At 41.8% G+C, this 5,589-nt stretch overlaps 1 pseudogene; it reads left to right on the plus strand.

Annotated features, from left to right (window-relative positions):
* The window catches only part of LOC110304478, a 3,666-nt pseudogene extending 1,422 nt beyond the window's left edge, over positions 1–2,244 (plus strand).
* Positions 2,245–5,589: the final 3,345 nt, after the last annotated feature.

The following is a 5,589-nucleotide window of genomic DNA, read 5'->3' on the forward strand; positions in this document are numbered from 1 at the left end:
CTCCCTCCCTCCCTCCCTCCCTCCCTCCCCCCCTCTCTTCCTATGCAAAAGCAAGAGGTTTATTTTCTGGCAAGTTGGGGTCAACACTCAATCAGTCCCTCTAGGGTGAGTGACGAGAAGACTGCCATTCTTCTAACTGACTTGTGGAGGGCCCTGTGTCTTACTAGAGTGCTCTCCAGTGAGAAAAAGGTCTATCAGTTCTAAGGCTGAGCTGTGACTTTTCACCATCCAGGCTTAAACAGGGAGTCTACCGAGACAAGGCTTCTATAAAGGCATCTGACTGCAGAAGAAAGCAGCTGGTGAAGGGGGCCTGGGGAAGTTAAGATGCCACTATCTCAATAGCACACATGTCCACACAAGCACATGCTTCCTATAAAGTTCCCATCTTCCTTCCAAATGTAGAACTGAGTGCCACATCTAACTAATTTTCTTACTTTGTTTAAGACAAAGAAGTCTCTGAGTAGAATTCTGCACAGTGACAACAGTTCTTCTGTCCACAAGGACATTATGATGCTGTGTTACAAGGTTGGGAATAAACCGTCAGACTGGTCCTTCGCAGCCTAGAAATACCAAGTGCAGCGAGGGGTAAAGAGGAACCTAAAGCAATCAGAGTTGCATAAACAGCATTGTCCTCAGCTGAAGGGACAGATGATAGCCATGAGAGCTATGGCTATGTGGTTTTGTTTCGCGTCCTTCCTTCTGTTAAATGACACTATTTCTAACTTTCAGACTTTAACACGGTGACATGAGAAGATGTATGCCTGAAAGGAAGGGCAGTGAGTGGCTCTCAGCTTGTCTATAAATGAGACATAATGAAAATGTGGAGGAAGGAACAGGGAAGAACTAAACAGGGGCCTTAGCTGTTCTATGTTGGCTAAGTATCATGGAATCCATGACTGGGGAACACTGTTCACTTCTGATTCTCTCTCTCGCCACCTCTAGACCTCTTCATGAATTCTTTATATAATGTAATTATCAGAGGATCAATAAATAATAGTACATGAGAGAAATGTGCACACTAAATGTCCATTAAATATGATATGTGAATTAAGCTCATGCAACCAAACATAAATAAGTATTATAGAGATTGACCAGCTATGCATTTCAGCCAAATGCACTCCACAGGATTATCTTAGGCTCTGAGGATGCAGCTGGGAGGCATAGCATCACCCTAGCACATATGAGGTGACCATCATAATTTCCAACATCCCCCCACACTAAGCTAAAATCTCTTTAGTACATGGAGCCTGATCAATTACATCTTCCTTTTACTTTCAGTTACACTTTGTCCCCCAAGAGACATGGCCTGAGAGAACTAGATGACAGCTACAGAATTCCGTTCTGGGGACTCTCTGGAAAGTCAGATAAAGAAGAGATCATTTTGGGGCTGTTCTTGGGCATGTACATGATCACCGTCTCTGAGAACCTTCCCATCATCCTAACCATCAGCTGTAACCTTCATCTCCACACACCCATGTACTTCTTCTTGGCCAACCTCTCCAGTGTTGACATCTGCTTTTCCTCAGTCACTGTCCCCAAGGCTCTGGTGAACCACGTGTTGGGAAGCAAGTCCACCTCTTACGCAGAGTGTATGACCCAGATCTATTTCTTCATCACACTTATCAACATGGATGGCTTCCTCCTGAGTGTGATGGCCTATGACCGTTATGTGGCCATCTATCACCCTCTCCACTACACCATGATGATGAGGCCCAGACTCTGTGTCCTCCGGGTGGCCATATCATGGGTCATCATAAACCTGCGTGCTCTCTTGCATACTCTCCTCATGGTTCGACTCACCTTCTGTTCCCATAATGCAGTGCACCACTTCTTCTGTGACCCCTACCTTATCCTGAAGCTCTCTTGTTCTGACACCTTCATCAATGACATCACAGCCTTCACTGTGGGTGGGCTGATCTCTATCACACTATTTACATGCGTCACTGTTTCCTATGGGTATATTCTCTCCAATGTGCTGAAGTTCCCATCTATTCAGAGAATAAGGAAAGCCCTGTCGACGTGAGGGTCTCACCTCACTGTGGTCTCTCTCCTCTATGGGTGATACTGACCATCTGTTTGCACCCTTCATCCTCCTAGTGAAAAACATGGTGGCCACTGTCATCCTAACAGTGGTCACCCATGGTCAATCCCTTCATCTACTGCCCTAGGAATCCTGACATGAAACAAATCATAAGAAAACTAATAATTACAAGGCTAGTTTTGTCAAGATTCCAGAACTATTAAATTTTAGAACTAAGATCAGAGATGCTCAGTTGGTCTAAGAGGCATGCACTGCCATTTCTCTCCTTAATGCTATGTCATTCTGAGTATTCTTTGAACTGGAGACTGACACATGTTCACAAACTATGAGTGTGTTATTGACTTATTTTGTATGGTGGGGTCAACCTTAACACCACCATATAATCTCTGTCTCTGTCTGTCTCTGTCTCTCTCTCTCCTATCTATGTATCTATTTATGTATCTTTTATCTATCATCTCTCTACTTATCATTTGTCAATATCTATCATCTATTTATATCTATATATCATGTATTTATCTATATCTATCTTCTGTTTATTTATCTATCTCTATCTATCTATCTATCTATCTATCTATCTATCTATCTATCTATCTATCTATCTATCTATCTATCACCTATCTGTACATCATCTACTTGTCTATCTATCTATCTATCACCTATCTGTACATCATCTACTTGTCTGTCTGTCTATCTGTTTGTCTATCTATCTAAGTGAAAGTGAGGCTCAGAAGGGTTGTTCTACTGATAAAGTTTGATTCCCAGATGTATCTTTAAGGGTGAGTTTAGCAGCTGACACTATGATTTGGGACTGTAAATCATGAGTGAAAAATTATATATGCCAGATGTTCATCAGCATTTAATGAAGTTTGAATTCAGCTGCATCTAATCAAACATGATTAAACATTATAAAAACTATTTATTTCAACAAAGCAAACACCATAGAATTGATTAAAGTGAATTAATTTTCAAACAGCAGCAAAGGAAAGTAGCATAAAAATTTTGCTTGAGAGATGTTTACAATAACTGAAGTTCCTACATTTATTAAACCATATTACAATATGGTTGTAATCAAACTACAGAATGGTCAAAGGTTCTGTAGACTAGAAATGAAAAGCTAGACATAGCCGCAGGGGCAGAATGGTGGACCAGAAATTTCCAGAGGCTCATCTCTCATCAAAAGCAGTATCAGAAAACATCATAATTATTTCAGAACTTTGAGTCTAGATTGGCCAGTTGAACAGTCAGGAAGTTCTGTATGAGGCAAAAGTCCACAGCTTTGTGAACTACCAGCATTCCCTACTCATCAGCTCACTGTGTATGTAGGGAGAGCAGCTTCCATTTCAGAGGGACTCATGGAGTGTTTCCTACCAAAATGTGTGTCTGAGTGATTTGGTTGATCTAGCAGAACTCAGAGGGAATGGCAGAAGCATACTTTGATTACAGCCATTTATGCTGTAACGGCTTCTACCAATGGCCTTTTTAGGAGATTTTAGGGGGATACTGTATGAAATAAATCACGATGGCTCATTTTCCGTCTGGGGAATGTAATCCATCAAGAAGTACACTGGACACTTGTCTTCCCTAGCTAACAGCTGGCACCTTTTTACCTGGATGCTTCTCAGTTCATCTCAGAGTTGCAGATAGTACTGAGCCCAGAGATCTGAAAAGGAGGGACTGTCAGGCTTCGGGAAGATGGGGAATCTGGGATGGGGGCTATGCTAGAGGTGGGAACATTGTATCACTCTGAAAACTCCTGATGAGGAGGAATTCAGGGAACAAAGAAGTGTGATTAAGTGTGAGAACCTCTATCATTGTTGTGTGGTGCTTGCAGACAAGAGCCTAGCATAGCAGCCCTCTGAGAAGCTCCACCCAGCAACTGACTGAGATAAATGCAGCTATCCACAGACAAACTTTGAACGGAGGTCGGAACCCTCATGGAAGAGTTAGAGGAAGGCTTTAAGTCCCTCTGGGAGATGGCAACCCCACAGGAAGACCAACAGTGCCAACTAATGTGGACTCCAGGGAACTCCTAGGGACTGACCTAATACTGTAGACACTTGATGCACCAGGGATGGAAGATACTGGGTGGGAGGGGTGTTACTTTCTCAGAGTCGAAAGGGAGGGGACAGCATTTGAGATGTAAATTTTAAAAGAATGTGAGAACCACTGTTTTGCACTAAATAGGCACGCCAGGTGTTTTAGTTTTAGTTTTAGATTTTGTTTTTGTTTTTTGTTTGTTTGTTTGTTTGTTTGTGTTGCCTTTTCTCTAAGCTGACATGTGACTCTTTGAGGTAAAGACCTAAAGTGTTTGTCTTACTGCTCTGACTCTTCTCCAGTGCTCTCAAGATGGAGCGAGGATCAGGGTTTCTAACACTTGAACCCTTCCAATGCCTTTTCTTCTTCTCTTTTGCTCAGGCATTTAAAGAGACGCCAGTCAAGTCACTGCTCAACCAGAGACATAGGAATCAGAAACCTCAGGGAATTTCAAATAGCTAAGAACACCAAGTTAGAAAAATATTTCACATAAGTATAACCTAGTCAGCTCTGCCATGCTCAGACAACTAAAATTAAGAATGACTGTCAGGAATAATACAGTGTGTAACTGAATCCTAGAGACATTTGAAAGGAAATTAGATTTTATTTTTTGAAACAGTGCATCATGTAGCCCAGGCTGCCCTGGAACTTGCATTGTAGCCAGGATGTCCCTGAACTTCTGATCCTTCCACCTCTGCCTCTCCAGTGTTGAGGTTACAGGGGAGCTCCATCTGGTTTTTGTGACTCTGTGCATCAGACCCAGGGCATGCACAAAGGCAAGCACTCAGAAAGCTAGGAGTATTATTCCCATCTCTACTATGATCAGTTTGACAAATTGGGTGAAAAGGGAAAATTCCAGGAAAAAGGAAAAACTTCAGCAAAAAGTGTCCAATTAAATAAAAATAAACTCTTAGTCACTCAGTTAATGAAATTTTCATTTTATATCTTCTAAAATCAAAACCTGTTGTAATTCTGTTGGTGTTAATATTGTTATTTCATAAACTCAGAAAATGCAGTAGCACAAAACTTTCCTATACATATATGAAGTCAGTATAACATATATACATACATGAAGTCAGTATAACATATATACATACATGAAGTCAGTATAACATATATACACATATGAAGTCAGTATAGCATATATATATGTCCTAGTCTCCGCAGTCTCAGGCCCGCGGAGACACGAACGACACAGACACCAAGTCGGGTTCACGCAGCAAATTTACTTCGGGCTTTTCCTTTTATAGCTCTCTTCCCCAGCAGCTTCTTCTTAGGGCAAGGGCTAAACTACTCCTATTCTACTTCTCTTACTCTACTTCTACTCACAGCAAGGGCTAAACTACTCTTATTCTATTTCTGGCTTCTACCTAGGGCAAGGGCTAAACAACCACAACTCACTACTTGCACGGGCTCACCTCCTTCTAGCTCCACCCCACCTCATCCAATCAAAATTCACACACACACAAGCTCCAGTCACTAGCTTAGGTCGTTCACAGATAGGCTTAGGTCGT

This window comes from Mus caroli, chromosome 11 (assembly GCF_900094665.2).
Source record: "Mus caroli chromosome 11, CAROLI_EIJ_v1.1, whole genome shotgun sequence".
NCBI lineage: Eukaryota > Metazoa > Chordata > Mammalia > Rodentia > Muridae > Mus > Mus caroli.